The sequence below is a fragment of the Giraffa tippelskirchi genome, chromosome 11 (genome assembly GCF_054371585.1).
Source record: "Giraffa tippelskirchi isolate mGirTip1 chromosome 11, T2T-mGirTip1v1.2.pri, whole genome shotgun sequence".
In the NCBI taxonomy this organism is placed as follows: Eukaryota; Metazoa; Chordata; class Mammalia; order Artiodactyla; family Giraffidae; genus Giraffa; species Giraffa tippelskirchi.
Window position 1 is genome coordinate 52485512 of NC_137285.1, and position 23716 is coordinate 52509227.

Consider the following 23716-nt stretch of genomic DNA (forward strand, 5'->3'; position numbering starts at 1 on the left):
GATGAGAGAACTCTTATCTCCTTCTAGCCCCTGCCCCATATATTTCAGTTATTTTTCCACAATCACTTTTATTCATTCAACCTGGTATAAACGCATTTCAGTTTTGACATTTCTTTGGATATTCGTTTTCTTTTGAGAATTTCCATGTATATGTATTGTGCTTGCTTTTCTGCTGTTAATCTGTCTTAGGGCAGTTTCATGCTCAGGCCCAGCCAGAGACCCTAGGAGGGCAGAGGAAAAGTTTTACCTTTCGTCTAGTTTCAAGGTCACATCTTAACTTGAGTCCATGTTCTCTGCCACCACTACACACCAGTTCCTCCTTTCCTTCTTATCACTGGAAATGACAGCCAGCCACTCGCAGACACTCATGTTAAGCACCACAACTCTCCCCGATTCTTCTGCACTATTTACCCTGCATCCCTCCAACCATCAACCAGTCGGACCACTTGGCACCCTCTCCTCTGCCGCGACCTGCCTATGACCCTCCATCACTGTGCTCTTGTACTAATGGAAGCTGGTTTCCTGTCTTCTCCACTCTTGCTCCTCTATTAAGTTTTAGTAAATGGCAAAGCAACCAACACACTTTTCTGGTCACATCCTAAAACCATGTCCCCAAGAGCTTTTATGGCATGAAAATCCATATGCATACCAGGCTCCCATAGGGAGTCAGGCTTGTCAAAATACCACCAGGGCTTATCCACATGCAAGGAGATGCAAATATTTTCAACTGCTCAGCACTGAGACCAAGGCTCCTGAATCGCAACGAAGAAGTTCAGCTATATCTTCTTTCACTACAATCTCTTGGGTTTTTCAGGTTTTTTCAATCCCTTCCTACTCTTGCCATTTCTATGAGATTCTAGTCAGTGAGATAAATCTTGCCAGCCTTTCAAAGTGATGGACTTTGGGTTTTCTTTGCTGCATCTGGAATGGATGAAGCTGAGTATGGACTAGTTAAACATCAGACATCACCACCACAGTACTGATATTATTCAACATTCATTTCTACTCCATCTTGGAAGTAGATGCTCCAGAAGGATCAACTTAGAGTTCCTGCCCCTGGGATTGTCATTTTCTTCTCTAGGATAGGGTTTCCTTCTTCCGCTTTCAACTTTTCACCATTTCTCTTTCCCAGATCTCTCCTATTCCCACCATCCCCAGCAAACAGCAGAGTGCTACAATTAATATTGTCAACTTCTGAAACTGAAGTCTTACGAAAGTCCTAGTGAAAGAGAATAAATGCATTCAAAAACCACAGAGTGGGTTTTTGGATACAAGCATGTGGTTAAAAACAACAGCTACACAACTATGACAATGACAGAAGATAAAAATATAAAGTCCACGAAGGACGAAGAACTCCAAGGTGTGACTCAAAGTGCTTTCAATGTATTATCACTAATGTAGGCTAAGGAGATTTAAAGATCAGGGAAGGAAGGCATCTTAGAGAAATTAACTTTTGTGATGGACAGTGAAGCTGAACAGAATTTCAATGGTGAGAAATTGGGTGGGGTTTTGGGGGATGTAAATAGCACAGAAAGGCACAGAGAAAGGAAAATGTCAGAGGCACTTAGGAATGACCCACAGTTCACTTTGGTTGTAATAATGGGGCAGCAAGGAAATAAATGAAGACAGAAAAATTAAAATTAGTACTTTCTTTCTTGTTGGTTATCTATTTTAGACTTTTTCTAAAACAAACACCTCTTTTGTGATAACAAATTCAATTACATTGTTTTAAAATGAGTTAGGGCTATGTTGCAAATGTTTGTATTGTTGATAAAACTTAGACTTTATTTTCGAAATGATGGGTAGACAAACACTGAGGACCTATGAGCAGTGGAATGGTGTGGTGAGCTATGCCTAGCACCTAACTGCAGTAGGCAAGATGGCTCGAGCCAGGCCTGCAGAAGGGATGGAATAAACCAGAGACATGGAGACCAATCAGGGCTTCCCTGGTGGCTCAGACAGTAAAGAATCTGCCTCCAATGCAGGAGACCTGGGTTTGATCCCTGAGTCAAGAAGATCCCCTGGGTCAAGAATGTCAACCCACTCCAGTATTCTTGCTTAGGGAATTCCATGGACAGATTTTCAAATATTTTTTGAAATTCAACTGGACTGCTGGGCTATATAGTCCATGAGGTTGCAAAGAGTTGGACACAACTCAGTGACACACACACACACACACACACACACACACACACACGGAGACCAATTGAAAGTGTTAATTGCTCAGTAATGTCCAATTCTCTGTGACCTCATGGTCTGAAGCTGGCGAGGCTCCTCTATCCACAGGATTTCCTAGGAAAGAATACTTGAGTGGGTAGCCATTCCCATCTCCAGGGAATCTTCCCAACCCACAGACAGAAACCTGTGTCTCCTGCATTTTGGGTAGAATCTTTACCATCTGAGCCACCAGGGAAGCCTTGGAGATCAGTTAGGGGGCTATTCTAATAGTCAAAGCCAGAGATGACAGAGTTTGAATTTGGAGTGTGGGGGAAAGGTAAAGAAGTTGCAGATTCTAAAACAGAAGTAATTTGAAAAGTAGACAATATATTAAGAGTTTAGGTAGGCAGGACTTCCCTGGTGGTACAGTAGATAGGAACTGCTGGCCAATGCAGGGAACAGGGTTCCATCCCTGGTCTGGGAAGATTCCACATGCTGTGGAGCAACTATGTCCCTGAACAACAACTACTGAGCCTGTGTGCCTCAACTACTGAAGGCCCTATGCCCTAGAGTCTGTGCTGCACAAGAGAAGACACTGCAGTGAGAAGCCTGCACACTGTGATGAAGAATAGCCCCCACCTGCTGCAACTAGGGGCTTCCCAGGTGGCACTAGTGGTAAAACCCGCCTGTCAATGCAGAAAACGCGAGATGTGGGTTTGATCCCTGGCTTGGGAAGATCTCCTGGAGGAGGGTATGGCAACCCACTCCAGTATTCTTGCCTGGAGAATCCCATGGACAGAGGAGCCTGGCAGCCTACAGTCCATAGGGTCACAAAGAGTTGGACACAACTGAAGCAACTCAGCATGAACACATGCATGCTGCAACTAGAGAGAGCCTGCACAAAGGCAGTGAAGATCCAGCTCAGTCAAAAAAAAAAAGAGTTGAGGTAGGGGAAGATGAGGGAGAGAAAGTTATAAAAGTATGTTCAGGTTTTAGGAGGAAATGCATTCAATTCAAATATGCTGCTGTGCCAGTTGCTCAGTTGTATCCAACTCTTTGCAACCCTATGGACTATAGCCTGCCAGGCTCCTCTGTCCATGGGATTCTCCAGACAAGAATACTGGAGGGCTTGCATGCCTTCCTCCAGGGGATCTCCCCAACCTAGGGATCGAACCTAGGTCTCCTGGGTTCGCATTGCAGGCAGATTCTTCTAAATTTTATTTTTATTTCTTATGATTTCATGGCTTCCCTTGTAGCTCAGTCGGTAAAGAATCTGACTGCAATGCAGGAGACCCAGGTTCAATTCCTGGGTTGGGAAGATCCTTTGGAGAAGGGAATGGCAACCCACTCCAGTATTCTTGCCTGGAGGATCCTATGGACAAAGGAGCCTGGAAGGCTATGGTCCATGGGGTCGCAAGAGTCAGACACAACTTAGCAACAAAACCACTACTGAATGAAAGATTCTTTAAGTTCTATAGTGCTTTATAATTCTCAAAAGCTTCACACACATGATTTCATATAATCTCATAATAACACTTTATTCCTCTATCAATATATTACCCCCACCTCCTTCCCTGTCCTGACTGGTAACCATAAAATTGTTCTTTATACCAGTGAATCTGTTTCTTTTTTGTTTTATGCATTAGTTGGTCATATTTTTTAGATTCCACATATAAACAATACCACACAGTGTTTGTCTTTTTCTGTCTGACATTTCACAAAGCATAATACCCTCCAAGTCCATCCACATTATTGCAAATGGCAGAATTTCTTTTTTTTTTTTACTTGACTGAGTAATATCCCATTGCGTGCGCACGCGCGCGCGCGCACACACACACGCGCGCACACACACACACACGCGCACACACACGCGCGCACACACACACGCGCGCACACACACACACGCGCACACACACACACACACACCATGCACCACATCTTCTTTATCCATCGGTCTGTTGATGGACATTTAGGTTGTTTCCATACTTTGGCAACTATAAATAATGCTGTTTAAATATGCCATGCTTGATATAAGACTTTAGATATTCTTAACAAAGGTAGGTCTAGACAGGATCTATACCAGACATTTGGAAGTTACCTTCAGGAAGTGAGTTAATTAGAGGAAGTCACCCATGTAGAGAGTATAAGATAAGCAGAGATGAGGGCTGAGGGTAAAGCTCTGGGTATGCTTGCATTTGTAAGGCCAATGAGGAAGGAGGCAGAGGTCACACAGTGACATGAGAAAACAGTCACAGATTCAAAGAAAGAGAATTAACCTCTGTGTCAATTGGAGCGAGGAGGTTGCAAAGTAAATAAAGGTTACTGGACTCAATAACTTTGTGACTTGTAGCCTTTGACTTTCAGTAGAATTTTAGAAACAGAAATTAGTATATAAATGACTGATAAATGAACAGCAAAGAATGGGAGGCAGCACATTATTTTAACTACTGTGTTCAGAGCCTTGATGGTGAAAGGAAGGAAAAACAAAGACAGCAGAGAGTCTCCAAGAGGCAATAGAATCGACCAAGTGTTTTGGGATCTGTGAGATAAGTATGCCTGGAAGCACAGAGGAAAGAGAATATGGGGAAGATTTAAGAAAATGTGAGAGTTGGCCATCTTTTTGTTTTCAGACAAAAAAAGTAGCTATTGAGGAGTAGCTACAAAATAGGGAGCTTTCACTGCTTATCACAGAGTCCTCACTAAGCGTGTGTTAGTTGTTCAGTTGTGTCTGACTCTTTGTGACCCCATGGACTGTAGCCTGCCAGTCTCCTCCATCCGTGGAATTCTCCAGGCAAGACTATGAATTGTGTTGCCATTCCCTTCTCCAGGGGATGTTCCTGACCCAACGATCGAACCCGGGTCTCCTGCATTGCAGGCAGATTCTTTACCATATGAGCCACCCGAGAAATCCACTAACCAAAACAACCCTTGGCTCATCTGGATGTGGAATCAAAGGTAACCATAACCTAATTAGAAGCTTCATCTCTTTCCTCTTTGTGACACAATCAGAACTTTTCACAATATATTATCAGTGGTTTAGTAAACAAATAAAGCCAAGGTTGAATTTTTGATCACCTAAGCATTCATGCCACAATTATTCAGAACATCTATGCTGCTGGTCCTGTCGTTGGAGTAGCATCTTTGTACAGTTTTGAAGCCCAATGTCTGTAAGTCCCAAGTATTTATATTTTACATTCACATACAAGTTTCAGTTTATGTTGCTCCTGAACTGTTGCCTTTTCATATGGTTTTTTGGATTGAAGCCTTCCCATGATCATATACACACAAAAACAACTAATTAGAGCATTTTATCAACACAAATGATTATCAGTTTGACTACACTAGAATGCATTGTTCTGCTTCCCTTTTAATTTCTAATACTGCTTGTGACCTGTAATTATCTGGTGCCTAATATTGTATCCAACATGCTATTTCTGATTACAGCCACTGGGAAAGCCTTACAATTGGCTTCCCAGAACTTCTGTACCTGGAGCTAACAAATGATCTTAAAAGATATCTAGTTATCTTCTACTGATATAGACAGATGTTTCCTCTTGCTTTCCTGTTCAATGCTGTGTATTTCTTTTCCTTTTTAAAATTGGTTTGGTATCACTGTAAGTTATAGGTAATTTGACCATGAATCTTGATTAATTTGGGCTACCCAGGTGGCACTAGTGATAAGGAACCTGCTTGCCAATGCAGGAGATGTAAGAGACGTGAATTCAATCCCTGGGTTGGGAAGACCACCTGGAGAAGGAAATGGTAACCCACTCCTGTATTTTTTTTTTCAAAACTTTATTTATTTTTTAATTGAAAGATGATTGCTTTACAGAATTTTGCTGTCTTCTGTCAGACCTCAACATGAATCAGCCATAGGCATACATATATCCCCCTGGTGAATCCCACGCACAAGGAGCCTGGTGGTGATGTTCCATAGGGTCGGAAAGAGTCGGACACGACTGAAATGACTTAGCACACACGCATGCTAGATTAATTTTCCTTTTTGACCTATACCTCTCAAGCCCTCTAAGAAATACAGAATACAATGCCTTGAAAACACTATTCCCTAAGATATCTCTGACGAAATAAGTTGGGAAAACAACTGAGTTAAAAACTCAAGCAGGACTTTTTATTTACATAGTTATTCAAGGAATATTTTTTGAGTACCAACTTTGTGCCTTAAATAGTTTGAACTGACTACAATCTAAGAATAAAAAGAAAGACGAAGGGGTTGTCATATAGAATAAGTTGACTGATCTTGAAGTAAGAGAAGCCTCTGAATTCCAGGCTAAAGAATTTTAATATTACTGTCTTTGTAGTGGGAGTCATATGACTGGAGTTGAACTTCAGGAAAATCTCTTTGGGAGGAATGTGTAAAACAGATTAGAAGGTGAGGGGCTAGAAGAAAGAGTAATTAAGAAAGTACTGCAGTGGTCCAGGTAAAAAGTTATCAAGGTCTGGAGTAAAGCAAAGTAAATAGAAATGAATGAGAGAGTATACATGTGATAGTTGAGTGGGGTTCAGCATCTTGAACCTGCACTATAAGAATGCTAGACAGAGGTAGCAATTACAAATTGCAAGACCCAGGAGAGAGTATTCTGTCTTAGATACGTTTTTTTTTTCCTTCTCCGTCTGCTTTTGTAACTACACTGATGCAGATAATCAAACTGACTCTAACAGAGCCATTATTTCTGACACTTGCAACCATTTCCTGCAATAATTCTTGAAATGGCTGTGCTGTTTGCCAAACAGATGGCTATCAGCGAGAGTACAAAACATCACTTGGAGCCAATCGCAGGAATTGCTTTGAGTTAACATTTTTTTTTGACTCATCAATATGATATTACTTTTTTGGTGCTTTCATTATTATTTATTTTTAACTGGAGGATAATTGCTTTACAATACTGTGTTGGCTTCCGCCACACACCAACATGACTCAGCCATAGGTATGCATATGTCCTCTCCCTCTCGACCCTCCCCATACACCACCTCTCTGAGTTGTCACAGAGCACCAGGTTGAGCTCCCTGTGTTATACAGCAACTTGCTATCAGCTATCTGCTTTAAATATGGTAGTGTATATGTTTCAGTACTACACTCTCAATTTGTCCCACCCTCTCCTTTCCTGTTGTGTCTGAAGTCTGTCCTCTATGTCTGTGTCTCTATTGCTGCCTGGCAAATAGGTTCATCAGTACTATTTTTTTTTTTTTATTAAAATAAAAAATGCATCAGTAGTTTCATTGCAGTAGAAGCAAGAGGATCCTAAGAGCCCCACAATTTCTTTTTCTACCCACTTGGCTTGAGTTTTGTTCCACATCCGTTAGAAATTACATTCTGTATCAACTCTCTTCTGTTCAACTGAGTAAGACACAGAGCTTTGAAAAAGGGTCTTTCCCCCTTCTTTTCTCATTTGTGTATGCTAGTTGCTCAGTCGTGTCTGACTCTTTGTGACCCCATGGACTGTAACTCGCCAGGCCCCTCTGTCCATGGGATTCTCCAGGCAAGAATGCCATTTCCCTTCTCCAGGGAATCTTTCCAACCCAGGGATCAAACCCGCGTCTCCTGCGTTGCAGGCAGATTCTTTACTTGTCTGAGCTACCCGAGGAATCCTTCTCTCGTTTAGGCTCCCTTTAAGTTGTTTAAAGTTTTTCTTCAACTCAGATTGTTACTGCTAGAAGGCAACCTTAGAGATTACATCATCAAACCCCTTCATTGTTCAGAAGAGGAAGCAGAGGCTCCAGAGGAAGACCGGAAGCTCATTAGCAGTCCACAAGGTACAGAGCAGAGATTGTGTGCAGAACAATTAGATTAACTATATATTCGTCAGTTTACACACAATGAAACAGAATCTCCTCTCATGCTCCATCCCTAACAAGGAGCCCTTTTCTTACTCCTTGGGTTTTATATATTGTGAGGACAAGTTGTCTGGTACTGTTGTACAGAAACGCACTCAGGCTTGGGAGGAACCAGAGCTGGAGAACGTCTATATATGACTCATTGTGATCTCACTGTTCCTCAGAAATCCCTATGGTGCTTTGGCTCCTTTTTCTAGATAATTAAGGTGTAAAATTGTCCTTTCTTAACCTGCCACTGTGGCTGCTGCTGTTTCGACTTATAAACCACTGAGAAATTCAGGAAGGAAGAAAACTAATGGATGGTTCCTATAACACTCATGCATAAAGCATCAACTAAGTTCACAGAAAGTTAATAATAAAGGTTACCACTTACTGAGTAGTGACTGTTTCACAAATACCAATCACTTCACCCAATGATCTCCTTTAACCTTTACATCACTACTGTGAGGTAGGTACAGAGATTTATTGTGCAAATGGGAAAATGCAGATACTAGGTAGAATATCCAAGCTGACACTGGTAATAGAGGTAGAGCGAGAATTAGAATCTGGTTCCTCTGACTCCTGTCTGTGCTTTTAATTATTGTCATACACTTTCCTTTTCTACATTATGCATTGTGCCAGAAACTATACAGATTACAGTACCTGAGTACTTACAGTCTAACCAGAGCAGCTCAACAAACCAAGAATTAGTGAAAAATATGTAGTATTGCCATACAAGAAATAAAGGTTTTTTATGTTTGTGTGCTAAGTTGCTTCAGTCGTGTCCAGTGCTTTGCGACCTTATAGACTGTAGCCTGCCAGGCTCCCTGTCCAGGGATTTTCCAGGGAAGAATACTGGAGTGGGTTGCCATGCACTCCTCCAGGGGATCTTCCTGACTTAGGGATTAAATCTACTTTTCTTGTGTCTCTTGCATTAGTAGGCAGCTTCAAGGGTAATAAAATAATAATATAGTATATATAGAAATGTAGTATATTTCATGTGCTAAAATGTGAATAAAATGTACGATAATCAAGATGATAATCCGATGAAGAAGTACATAGGGCGAGGTCCCCAGCACAGGTTTTGTCCCTCATGTAACTGGGGTGTGTAACCCTACCAACATTCAGATGTCCTCACCAACCTGGATGTTCATCAAATCTCTTTGCTCAAGAGCTGAATTTCCAGCCCCTCCCCTCTGCAATCCTCTAATCTTTTGGTCATTCTGGTGACCAACATCATCTTGATGCTACTTAGGGGGTCCAGACTCAGTCATCTCATTAGCATAAATGCCTGTGTTCTTAAAGGATTTTTATTTTCTTAATTTTTATTTTATGGTATGTAGAATTTGAAAAAGGATAGACACATGTGTATGTATAACTGAATCACTTTGTTGTACACCTGAAACTAATACAACATTGTTAATCTACTATATTTCAATATAAAATGAAATAAAGGTTTTGAATTGAAAGAGTTATCACTATGGGCTTAGGCTTAGGGTGACCACACATCCCAATGTGCCTGGCATAGCCCCAGTCTACATTGACTGGCCCAGAAGTTAGGCGAAAGGAGAGACAACATCTAGGTATTAAAAAAGAAATAAAAAGAAAAAAAAGATAGAGGAAAAGATTTGTGGTTTTTGTAGGCTTGTTACATGTTTGCTGAATGAGTGTGTAGTGGCCTATATTTATGTCAAAACATGGTGAAAAGATGAGAGAGAAACAGAGAAGGCATGATCTGACAGAGATGAGGAGAAGATAAAATGACACTATAGGCCTGTGTGGTTCAAAACACTGTATTTGGATTTTAGAAAAATTAGTTTGAAAATATTATACAGGGTAGATTGAAGCAGAGAGACTGGAAGCAGAAAAAGCAAGAAAAAGAATATTGACATAATCAAGGTGTGTGGCAAATAAGAAGGTGGTGGAGAGAACCTGTCAAAGTCAGAGAAATGTTCAGGGGAAGAATTGGCAGAATTTCAGTCGGCAGACAAGTAACTAAGACTTGCATTGCTGTTTACGATGACATTGGTCCCAACTTTTAGACACTGTCTTCATGAGCAGCGAGAGAACAATGCAGGATTGCCTAGTGTACTCATGACACTTTGGGACTAAGAAGAAGCAAACTGAAATAATGGTACCTGTTACCCATAGGTTTTATACTCATAAAATAAGTGATGGGAGAAGTGTGTCATATAGCACACAAAGTATATGCAAACTGAACTGCTGTCACATGCAATTTAAATTCAGTAAAACAGTATCAAGTTACAGGAAAGCAATTGTGCTCACTCAAATTTTGTTGGTTTTGTTTTGTGTAATTTGTGTATTTGGCTTTATAGTTGTATCAGTGCTAAAGGCATGGGGAGTTCATACCTGGTTTTATGTCTGGGTTTATGTAAGTAACATTATACTAAAAATAATTTATGTCAGAAAGGAATGTGTGTAATAATTCTCTCTTCTTCTAAAGAGGTCAGCACACGACTCAATTTTGAGACACAATATGTAATATAAATAAGACTGTCTTTGACAAGAGATTAGTTATCAGTGATGTTCAACTGTACAGTCTAAGTGGACTGATGAATGGGAGTCAAATGACAATGGGCTAGGAAGAAAATATGGGATTAAAAAGTAACAGCAGCAGTTGGGACCACAACAAGAAGTGTATATTGTATATGACAAATTCTGCAAGAAAACCATAAACTAAAGGAATACAAGCAGTAAAACCAACCATATAAGCTATGATTGATACTCGAGACTTAGCACAATGCTGCACCTGGCTAAAATATGAGTTTTGTGGTTATGTGGTGAACATTAAATATATTTCTTTCCAGAAAGGTGAATATATCAATAGGCAGGAATTTTCTGGCCAAATTAATAAATGACAATTTGTAATATTCATTAAAAGGCAAAGGCTTAAGAAATATGGAAGACAATCCAGGTGCCGTATGTAATTACCTCAAACCACAAATCAGTTAACAAGAGGTCCATGGATCATACCCATGTGCCATTGATTTAGGAGCTGATTTTATGACTTATAGTCAAGTTGTTGAGCTCTAGAACCACATGGCTAAAATACTTACATTCATTCTTTTAATTTCTCCCACAATATAAATGCAAATAATTCGTTGAAAGCCAGTTGCCAAGAAATTGGTTAGGGGATTATGAAGACCTGATTTTGCACAAGTAAAATTCCAAAATTAATCTAGGTATGATCTAAGATTTTTATACAGAAACATGAAACTAACATTTATTAGGAGGCTTATCCTTTGGTTTTACAGAATTATATCCTAATGGGTTCCGTTTTAGTAAAACAGGAATTAGCTGTCACTCTCATTACCTTAAACTACTTCCCACTAGAGGAAGATTAATAAAAAGTAAACAGCTGGTTCAAAACCAGAGTACAGATTATTAGCCTATCGATTCTTACTTCTACAAATTATTAGGTTTTCTAAGAAGTTCCCAGTAGATAGCACAGTACATATTCTATAATGATTCTACATTTCTTTATAGCATGGTGCTCACATACTAGTAATACAAACCTGGATTTGAATCTGGCTTTGCTTCTTGCTACCTGTGTTACTTGGACAAGCTACCTAATTCTGCTAAACTTTCATTTTGTCGTCATTAAAATGAAGATGATAAAAATACTGTCCTCTTTCATATAGGCTAATATGAAAGTTAAACACATTCACATACTTAAACAAACGCACACACCTATGTATTATATTTAGCATACCTAACATATATTATGGGCTTCCCAGGTGGTGCAGTGGTAAAGAACCTGCCCGCCAATGCACAAGCTGCAGGAGACGCAGGTTCAATCCCTCGGTCAGGAAGATCCCCTGGAGGAGGAAATGATAATCCACTCCAGTATTCTTGACTGGAAAATTGCATGGACAGAGGAGCCTGGCGGGCTACAGTCCATGGGGTCTCAAAGAGTCGGACACGGCTGAATACGCGTGCTCTTTTATCTTTGATTCACTTTACTGTTAATATTATACTTTTTCATTATGTCCTATAATACATATACATTGTGATATTCTGAGATATAGACAAACTTTTTTTTCCCTTTGAACACTTATTTAACATCACAAATGTAACTGGTGTTCAGAGGAACACAAATTAGGAATTGGTGACTTAATGAAAGTTCAGAATAAAGTTTAAAGCCATGGACTAAAACGAAAACTATATCATTTACTCAAGTTAATATCTGCACTCCAAGGTCATGATGGCTCACATGTTAAGTAGAAAATCAATTCAATCATTAAATAATTCTGACAAAATGTCTTGTTCGTCTACACATGTATTTAGAGTAGGTGCCATTTTATTTTCATTTTTCACTAAGATAAATGTCTCAATTTTCTTTTCATTTAGTAGTAAAAGATGAAATCTAGGGCTGTCTTATAAACATTTGTAGATTCAGAACTCATCACTACAAGAAAGCAATGTGGATATTTTATTATTGTAAGTCAAGATAAGACCACTTCTCTCATCTCTTCATTTCCTTTGGTAGCTTAATTTTGAACAAAGTATGAAATAATACACTATACTGAAATAATATGTTGTTCTGATTCCTTGGAATCAACACCGAGTCTTTCCTGATCAAGAATAAACTATTTTATCATATTCCCATCATATTTAAAGTCTTTTCTAGTATTTTACAAAATACCCTCGTAACAATTTTGTTATTCTTTAGATTTATTTCTAATTAGATGCCAACCTTCTGTGTTGCTAACAGAAAGGAAATCTGCATGTTTCTAGACACTGGTGATAGTGGGGCCACTGGTATCTTACTAAGAAATATGAGACACCCTGACTCAGATTTTTTGTCCCAGTGTTGGGCCACCACATTCTCACACGAAGAAAAGTTAAAATTGCACCTGTAGTCACGTGCCTGCTTCTCAAACACTACTTTAGATATGTCTGAATGTTTAACTCAGAATTTACCTGCATCTTCCAATCTCCAAGAAACTATGGAGAGAAGATAACCGACATGGAGAACATTGTGGGAGGAGAGTGACTTACTAATTACCACGCTCTCTACCAGACAGAAAACATGATGCAGTAAGAACCCTGATTCAGATCTTTCTTGTGTCGATTTTTACGTGGTGACATAAACTCCAGCAACCTCATTCACTGGAAGCTTAATTTATTCCTACTTGAATTCTGGCCCATTAAATATCTAAGTCAGCACAGTCATTCATCCATGTCCACATAATGTAATTTAGTACTTTATTAATAAAATACTGAATGATGTCTATGACAGTCAAAGGAATGAATGCGTCTTCCTAAAAGCCTAAACGGTTTTAGGGAACTATTTGGACACTGGGGTGATCCGCTCTTTTTTTTTTAAAGAAATATTTTATGAGTCTAATCAACCTATCACTAAATGTACTTAGTGATATATTATACATGACCAACCTTTGGCATCATGTATTTTCTTTGGATAACACTGCTGACATTTGATGCATTAATTGAGAAACTTCTGATGGGGATGCAGTTCTAGAAGTCATTTTAAAAAATCCTCAGATCACGCTATAATGCTGTTCTGTCATCCTGTTATGTAGAAATTAAAATACAACAAAACCTGACTGGCTGCCCTGTGCTCAGCAGTAATTTGGGGAACCGTAACAACACTGTTTTTCATCTGTATCTGCGGAACCGAATGCTTTCGGAATAGTGTATGGAAACACTGCTACTGTATCTGAACACTTTGATATGCACATACGAGATAATCACTGCTGCAAGTTCAAGTTCATTACAGCCTCATTTCAAGTTCCAGCTGGAAATTAAACTAAAATTGAGACTGAAATGGGTTTTGTTATCCCTATTGAGCTACTTAGAGGAAGATGGCTCATAATGATAGAGCGAGTGATTGCCTCTTGGGTTTGAAAACACATAGAATTTGAGATGGTTCACTACATACACACACACAATAATCTAAAAATCAGATCGTTCCACCAATAGTCCATAGAGTCCTTTTTTTTCTTTCTTTTATTGAGAACTAACTTAATTGTGAATGTCTGCTTGCCTAGATTAAGGATTTGCAACATTGATTTTAATATTTTTCCAATCTATTACTAAAACTAGTGCTGTGATTATAGGAGGCTGCATAGTCACAAAAGATTCCTAAATCATGTTTAAATATATTCACAGACATATAATGACATTGTTGAGCATTAAGTGATTAGGAAATGGGGATAACAATATACATAAGTGATAATCTTTATTACACACTATTTATAAAAGAAGAATGGATGAAGGTCTTTATATCAGTTATCTTATTCAGAATGATCTGTTCTACTGAATTTGTATGGATGTTTCACAATCATCTAATTTTAACTATAATCATTAGCTGAAGATTGCTTACTAAGCATTTTGTGGTATGTACCACCAAGTACATACGTGTGTGTGTATAAGATCCTATTGACTAGTTTGAACCTTTTAGATTCTTTATTAGCCTCATAATTTCAATGAATATTTCTTGTGGACTCACTTGTGTGACATCTGTAATTCCAAAGTCACAGGAACCATGGAGCTAACTATTATCTATCCATTTTCAATAGCACAGTGCAGTAAAGTTGGATTGATGGTTAAATAAACCACTTTCATTACTGACAATCACTGATTTCTAAGAGGCATCTAAAAAAATATTGAAACATTGCATTCCTTTTTGCCACTTTTAATGATACACACGACTCTGAGGTACAAATGGACTCTGGGGTTTTCATACGGAAGAGGCCATGGTAAATACAACCATTAATCCCAAATTCATAAACTAAAATAGGTCTTTGTCAAATAGCAAAGTCATTCTCTCTCTTTTCTCTGACGCTCATGTATACTTTAAGGTTGCTAACATAATGCCTATTAAATTCTTGATACAAGTCAACAGCAGAAAGGAGACATTTAATCTAACTACTTGTGTCCCATTCACAAATAGTTTTTTTTTATTATTATTTTTTTATTTTTTTAATAAATTTATTTATTTTAGTTGGGGGCTAATTACTTTACAATATTGTAATAGTTTTTGCCATACATTGACATGAATCAGCCATGGGTTTACCTGTGTTCCCCTTCCTGGACCCCCCTCCCACCTCCCTCCCCATCCCTTCCCTCTGGGTCATCCCATTGCCCCGGCCCTGAGCCTTTGTCTCATGCATCGAACATGGAATGGTGTTCTGTTTCACATATGATAATATACATGTTTCAATGCTATTCTCCCAGAACGTCCCACCCTCACCTTCTCCTTCAGAGTCCATAAAATTGTTCTATGCATCTGTGTCTCTTATTCTGTCTCACATATAGGGTTATCGTTACCATCTTTCAAATTCCATATATATATGCATTAGTATACTGTATTGGTGTTTTTCTTTCTGGCTTACTTCACTCTATATAATGGGCTCCAGTTTCATCCAATTCAGTAGAACCGATAGTTTTAAAATCAACATTATTCTATCATGACGCTATTATTTTTCAGATAGTTTAAATTTTTTTTTTTCTTAGAGCATTTTTGAGGAAGCTATTTTAGGTCTAATTTGCTCTATTCCAACAGCATACGATAATATAAGAGGTTAGCTCTCCAGTTCAATATTATGTTTAAAGCACCGAAGAATTCATATACTACTGTCCCCTAACAATTATGAATCAGATACTCAAGAACAAGAAGGGTTTGAGATTTAAAGAAATTGAACAGAAAAATTAAAGTGAAATTCTATGTTGTAGCAGTAACATTTTTTAAAAAATTTTAAAAATTTAATCTAGTTTTACAACAAATGGGGAGGGTTCTTACACAAATATTCATTCATGATTATCTATTGCAAGGTGTCTGGCCCTAACAAACTTTGCTTCATTCTTGGAATAAAGGATGGAGGTGAATTTGGGTTGAGTAGTTATGATGTTTACAACAACTGAGAGGAGGTCAGCTCAAACTGAAACTAACGGGAGATGTTAGGTTTGGTTTGCATCACAGATTTCTCTCCCAGATGTACTTCCTGTCCTGGTTGCCTCATCAGGCTAATGATGCCAATTATAAAGGGGGAAGGTGTAGACAGGTTAAAAATCATGGAGAAAACCAATGTATTTGGAGAGGGGTAAGGGCTCCTGGACCTGGATACCTATAAAAGTCATATTTCCAGCCTTTTTTAAGGTCATTACCTTTTCAGAAATCATTAACTTGAAAAAGTAATCTACTTTTAATGTGTACTGTCAATATGTGGCAATCTTAGGCCTCTAGCAAAACATACTGAAAATTAGAGGATAATCAGTAGCTTTTAAAAAGAAAACCAGAACATTAATGTCTCTTGTGGGTAGAGTATGTTCATTCTTAATTTACCCATTTCATAATAATACCAGGGTCACCTTCTCTCTGAAGCACCAACAATGTTCCATGCTCCCCCCTGCCACCTCTCTGGGAATCAGCTGCTCTCTTATCTTTGTTTCCAAAGCAGTTTACATATAATATCATAAAAACTTAATCCGCCGAAGCTTTTCAAGGACAAAGGACACATCGTATTCATAGATATTGGGTTGGCCAAAATGTTCATTCTGGTGTTTTGGCTGACTTATGGAAAAACACAAATGAACTTTTTGGCCAATCCAATATCTATCTATCTATCTATCTATCTATCTATCTATATTTAATGTGAAGCATGATGTTCAGCAAGTAATATGCACTCAAAAACTTCTTTCTTCTATAAAAGAGAACTCAGAACCACCCATTTCTTATGGTTAATGGCTTCTACCATAGTGGCATAACAACCTGGAATAAAATGAAATACTTTTATAGGAAGAATTAATAGGGTTCCGGTCAACCAAGAATGGCCTATATAGGCCCTATGTTGTAGAAAGAAACAGAATTAAGTAGGTCATCACCAGGCTATAACGTTGCCCTTTGTGATAGTAAGTAGACCTTGAGGGAGACTTGGCTCCAGCCCAACAATGGCACAAAATTGAGCTCTCTCAGGTGTCTGATTATCCACTTTACTACCTGCCTGGTACTTTGGGGCTTTTATGAGAAAAAGTAACTAACCAGGTCCCATGTAACTTCAGCTCCTCACTGACATCCTGTTCTCTTTGACTTCATTACCCTGCTTGTTCAGTAGGGAACTGAAGTGAGCTTGAATCAAATCCAAATTGCATATGTCACCACCTTGCAAACTTGTTTAAGACTTTGTGGTCTGGTTAGGCCAACAGTCAACCACAAATTGGTTTCAAAGTCATTACATGCTACTACACATGAGTAAGTTTTCGTTTTACACCTTGTGTGATTTTTCAATGTAGGTATTTCACTGTATCCAAAAGATTGCTTCCATGAATATCTCTTTTAAATATTCATTTATTTACTTATTTATATAAAATTTTAAAGTCCTTAAATTACCTATTAATTAGATATCATTGTTTAGAAATATATTCTATTATAAATCTCAGCCCCATTTCTTAAAGCATAGAAAATATACAATATGGCCACCATACTTATTTGGGCCATTATACTTATCTCAGAGGTAAAGCTGACAAGAATAAAAATATATCTATTTAAATTTCATTGCAAAATATCAATTATCCCAGTGGAGCTCAAGAGAAAGCTTGCTAGAGAGCAGTATATATGAAGAAGGACTACATGTTTCAATTTATTACACAGTGAGAAAAAATTGTTTTATAAAGGTCGTAAAATTTATGGATCCAAGAACAAAGAGGTAAATACAGATCAGAAGAGACATCCTAGGCTCTTAGAAGCACGCACCTGCAGTTGGAAGGCCTCACACTGCTTCCTTAGCTGTGAGCCACCAAGCAAGTCATTCCGCCCCTTGGGGGAGGTTTTCTCATTTTAAGACTTAATCCTTGGGCTATAAAATAAAGTTTTGGGACGTTCATATTCGTGAAGTGCTTAGAAAAGTGCCTGGTAGATTGTCAGCATTATATAAAGAAAGGAAGAAAGGAGGAAGAAAGGGAGGGATGAAGGGAAGAAAATGCAGACTTTTGTCCTATTTTATTGTGTGTTCTCCATATGACATCTAGAACATGGTGTTGAAGTCTGCTTGTAATCATTTACATAGGGCATTATGTGGAATCTTGGAAAATGGTACAGATGCGCCTACTTGCAGGGCACGGATAGAGATGCAGATGTAGAGAACTGCAGAGAATGGACATGTGGACACGGCAGGGGTCGGGGGGAGGAAGGGGGGACGGGATGAATTGGGACGTTAGGATTGACATATACACACTACTTGTGTGTAAAGCAGACAGACAGTGGCAAGCTGCTATGTAGCACAGCAAGTTCAGCTCAGTGCTCTGCAGAGACCTAGAGGGGTGGGTTGGGGGTGTGGGTGGAAGGGAGGCTCAAGAGGGAAGAGATGTATGTATACATGTAGCTGATTCATTTAACTGTACAGCAGAAATGAACACAACATTGCAAAACAATTAAATGCCAATAATAATAATAAAAAAAAGACTGCATTGAGAGATAGAGGCAATCTAGTTGAGGAAGGGCAGAAACAGTAACATCTAATTTTACATCTTAAGGGGATTCAAACAATTAAGCAGAACACAGCAACAATCTTCAAATACTTGCAGGCTGACAAAAGACAGGAAATACTGACTCTATGTTGATCTAGGCAGATGAGTGGATTAATGACCGGGAATTCTAGGGTGACAGATTTCAGCTAAATATGAAGGCAAATTTTATAAAACGTATAGCTGTCCAATTATGGCATGGGTTGATACACAAAGTTAAGAACCTCCCCACTATTGGACATGTACAAGTAAAGGTTAGCTGACAATCTGTCAGGGATGTTGTGTAAAGAATTCCTGCCTTGGTTGGCAGGGTCACTAGGTAATCTCTAAGGTCCTTTACAAATGCTGAGCCTTAAAGTACCATTAGTATGAAAAGTTGCAAGTGCAGAAATGGAAGTGGTTTGAAAACTGACTTTTAGGAGAATAATAATCAAGGTTTGAAAAACATTTTATTTTGTACCAAAAGCTTGCAGTCCTTCACCAACCCATGTAAATATTTAGGGGAAGTTGATATGTCAAGATATGATTATCTTTCGTTTCTCAGTTTGTCTCATTTTGAGATGTAATATGATGGATTTTTTTTTTTTACTTAATATTAAACTTAGCAATTGCAACACTAGTGTAAGAATGGGTATATCTCTCACAAGTCATAGTGACTGTGTCATCTGAAGTGAAAGTCACTCAGTCGTGTCCGACTCTTTGTGACTCCATGGACCGTCCATGGACTTCTCCAGGCCAGAATACTGGAGTGGGTAGCCTTTCCCTTCTCCAAGGGATCTTCCCAACCCAAGGATCGAACCCAGGTCTCCCACATTGCAGGTGGAGTCTTTACCAGCTGAGCCACAAGGGAAGCCCGGGTCATCTGAATCAAGATGTAATTTACAAACAAGATCAAATTAGGCCCAAGCAAAGCAAATATTAAATAATTTATATATGTATATATAAACATGTATATATTGCTTAATATCTATATCTTTGGCCTTGAAAGTAAGTCAAAGAGTAATATTAAAAAAGTTCATTGCCATTTACTTTTTCATTTCAGTTATTTTATTTTATTTGGCTCATAAGTTTTGTAAGGATGACAAACTCATTTTGACCAAAAAAAAAAAAAAAAGTGACTTTCGTCTGTTCTCTGAAGTGGATTTAGACTGTTTCCTCAAACACAGAGATTTAACCTTGCTCCAGTATACATTCTCACTGTTGCTCAGAGAAGTATATCTTCTCACAGTTGAATCAGTTCAGAATCAAGAAGGAATGTCCTGTTTTACTCCAGCATGTCTGTTCTCACCCACCATCACATTAGATACAAGTACAGAACCATTCCTAGTGGCTCAGATGGTGAAGAATCTACCTGCAATGCAGGAAACTTGGGTTCAATCTCTGAGATGGGAAGATCCCCTGGAGAAGGGAATGGCAACCCACTTCAGTGTTCTTGCCTGGAGAATTCCATGGACGGAGGAGACTGGTGGGCTACAGTCCACAGGGTCACAAAGATTAGGATATAAGTGAACTGGCATCTTTCTTTCTTTTTTATCTACATAAATCAGAAAACTTATTTTTCCCCTGCATCTTGCACACATATAGGTCCAGATTTGTTCAAGATATTTTTGTTTCATTTTTTTCTTGATTGTGATAAAACGAATTCAAAGTTTTGTTTCTTTACTAATCGAACTTCAGGAGGAAATTGGCAGAGTTCAGCAACATACTGGCAAAATGTGCTAATACTATTTCAACATTTAGGTGGAGAGATGGATATTCAAAGGGAATTACTTTGAAATTTAACTTAAAATTAAAAAAATATACACATAAATTCATTTTTCATTAGCACTACTAAATCAACATCCTCAGATCCTCATCCCTTTTTAAAGTATGGTATATTTCTCATTTTCCTTTCACTCCAGTGTCTGTACTAAGATTGTTAGTGTTTCCTTCTTTTCTTATTCAAGCAATGTGAACAAAGGTAGCAAAATAAACATACACACATTTATCATAAAACTATGTAAAGCAGATTGCAAAAAAAAAATTTTATCTTTTATCTTGCCATAAATAGAAACAAAATAGTTTTCATCTTCCATTATGATATGAAACTATAACCTTAGTGACATAAGAATGTAATTTATAAAAGAACTTCAAAGACTGTATTTTGAATTTATAACTGACTACATGAATATTAAACAGTATTACTTCTAAAAATAGATTTATTTAACCTCCAAATAAAGTTTCATGATTTAGAATTAATTTCCCATTATCTAGGATATCTATTATCTGCTCAGGAACCACACAATCTATTAGCAACTTTAAAGTTATTAACATAAACAGTAAAATCAATCATATTTATGTAATCCAACCACAGAGGAAAAAGATTAAACTCAACAAATGCTTGCTGTAGTCTGGGCTTTCCACACATTTCTCAGGTGATCAGGCTGAACCCACGGCAAGTCTATATAGCTGCCTAAGTTGCCCTTTTACTTTATGACCATGTAATATCTGATCACATGGACCCTGTATATATGCTTCCCTGGTGTCTCAGATGGTAAAGAATCTGCCTGCAAAGATCGAACCTTGGTTCAATTTCTGGGTCAGGAAAATCCCCTGGAGAAAGAACTAGCAACCCACTCCAGTATTCTTGCCTGCCTCCAGAATTTCACAGACAGAGAAGCCTGGTGGGCTACAGTCCATGGGATTGTAAAGAGTCAGACACGACTGAGTGATTAACACACACACACACACACACACACACACACACCCTACATATATTCATGGGAGTTTTTCTTTTTTATAGGAAAAGTGGTTTTATTTTTAAAAAAATAAGGACTGGAGAGCAGTAGGAAGGAATTTTCAATAAATGTATCTATTTCAAGAGCAGCGCTACAAAATCAATTCATTCTTGTAAAGGGAAGGCATTTCCCCCATCTTTTTCTAGCAAAAATAATATCTCTTGACAGTGCTAAGATGCCTTTTTCTTACTTTTGTTCTAGTCTTTCTAAGAGAAAAAAATCTTTATCACAAAATCAAATAAAAATGTTATAAAAATTCCACCTCTGAGTTTGTTATAAAATTAAACTGGGGAACAGAAACTGAACAACCAATGAATCTATTGTATTTCTGTTTTCTAGAGCAACAGAGCAGTTAAGGTGATTTGCAAACTCTGAAGCATACAAAAACATTATTTTCTAAAATAGTTGAGAGGAGAGGTATCACTTTGAAAAGACATAAATTCAGATACTTCTGTGTAACAGACTAGTTTGTTTTTTTTTTTTGCTGTTAAAAAAACCCTCTAGATTGATATTATTCAACTTGATTTGATGACTGCTAAGAGCAGATCTAGGGACAGTCTTGAGCCTAGTAGATAAGGAATGCTTTATGTGATTTTATTCTTAAGTATTTACATCCCATCTTGCTTTAAGAAGAATTTAAGGCAATCTAAATGGATACATAAAATGTAGTAAGTTATCAAGAATGGATTGTGAGAAAGAACTATACAGGGCAAGGGTTATGTCGTAAAACTGAATCAGAAATGAAGCCACTATATTAAAAAAAAGAAAGCTTATAAAAGAATGCTATACATTTGAAGCGCCCAGAACACTTACATTACTCATTTTAAGTTGAAAATATCATGTCAAAACTGCATTTAATGCATCTAACCTACAGATCGTTATAGCTTAGCCTAGACTACTTTCAGCATACTCAGAACACCTATATTAACCTACAGTGGCATAAAAATCATCTAACACAAAGCTTATTTTATGATATAGTCTTGAATACCTCATGTAAGTTATTAAATATTGTACTAAAAGTGAAACACAGAATGGTTTTACTTAACATGACATCCTGCTCTCTACTATGCTGGCTTGATGATTAGATTTTAGACGATTCAGGGCAGTGAAATTTCCAAAACAATTCTGTGATACTTGAAAAGTATCACATGTGACTTGTTACTACTAATCAGCTACCAATTTTGTAAACGATATGTTTTATAAATTACACCCTTGATCCCTATAAAGATGTCATTCACAATCCCATAAATTCTGATGGGCTCAATGAATGGAAGAGAATGTGGTGTAATTGTGCATACTATATTTTTGCCCACAGGACTTGAGATCATTATCCTCAGATACAAATGTATTACACAGGGCATTTGAACTTGGTCATCTGTGATCTTCTGATCAGGAGAAAAGTTTGCAATATTTTGACTGCTTTTTCATAAACTCTATTGCATCCCGGTCCAGTTTTCATTAGATAGCCTGGGAAGACATTCAGTTTGTTACCCTGGGCTAGTAACTGGGGCTCGACAATCAAAATTCAGGTTAGAAGGAGAGTTGAAACTCTTTTAATGAAAGTGTTTTCCTGAGTATAGTAAGCACTTCGACAAAGTCAGGAATTTTTATGCAGTACACTGACAATACATTGATTTTAATAGTTTCAAATTTATTCTCATGTGCTTTAGGGCAAACATAACAAACACAGCAAGTGCATGAATTCATGGACATCCTTGCCCTGGTCACGACTAAAATAAATGTCTATTCAGGTGACAGCTGTAGAAAAATCATTAGGTAGCTAAATGAATAACTGAGATTTGGGTAGCATTATTGTATGGGAATGGAATGCCATAACAAACTGGGAAAGGACTCATTAGAAGACCCTGATGCTTGAGAGATGAAAGACTGAGGGCAGGAGGAGAAAGAGATGACAAAGGATGAGATGGTTGGAAGGCATCACCAATTCAATGGACATGATGTTGAGCAAACTCCGGGAGATAGTGGACAGGGAAGCCTGGCGTGCTGCAGTTCATGGGGTCACAGAGTTGGACACGGCTTAGCGACTGGACAACAGCAGCAATAAACTTGTAAACTTTAAAGCAAATAGGATGTGAGATAGAACTATGATATGTGTTCCATGTCCATACATATTTCTGATTTTCTCTTTGAACACAGCATTCAAGTTCAACAATAAGAGGCCACACCACTAGCTTCCTTGAGTCTTGTGTTTCAACTTCCTGGGAGCATAGATGAACTTGCTGGGTTTCAGCACAGCCATGGTCCACACATCATTCAGGCCTGGGCTGCCTGTATCTCTAGCTTCTCTAATGAGAACAAGCCATTTCTAGGACTAGTTTCTGCTACACCTCATTTTCCAAGAGCAAAAGCATCAATCATCTCCCTAATCGCCAATAGGTGTTTGCTGTGTCTCAGCTGGAAGTTTCCTTCCTTTTTCTAAAAGG

General features: G+C 38.1%; 1 protein-coding gene and 1 long non-coding RNA gene across 49 annotated transcripts in view; both read right to left on the reverse strand.

Annotated features, from left to right (window-relative positions):
- INPP4B (inositol polyphosphate-4-phosphatase type II B) overlaps positions 1-23716 on the reverse strand; it is an 802877-nt gene that overhangs the window by 11302 nt on the left and 767859 nt on the right. The gene's annotated exons all lie outside the window — the stretch shown is intronic.
- On the reverse strand, positions 3780-6296 carry LOC145526880 (uncharacterized). Its single transcript, XR_014069268.1, has 2 exons — positions 5161-6296; positions 3780-4908 (listed from the first exon to the last, which is right to left on the reverse strand). It is a non-coding gene; the product is annotated as an uncharacterized LOC145526880 (long non-coding RNA).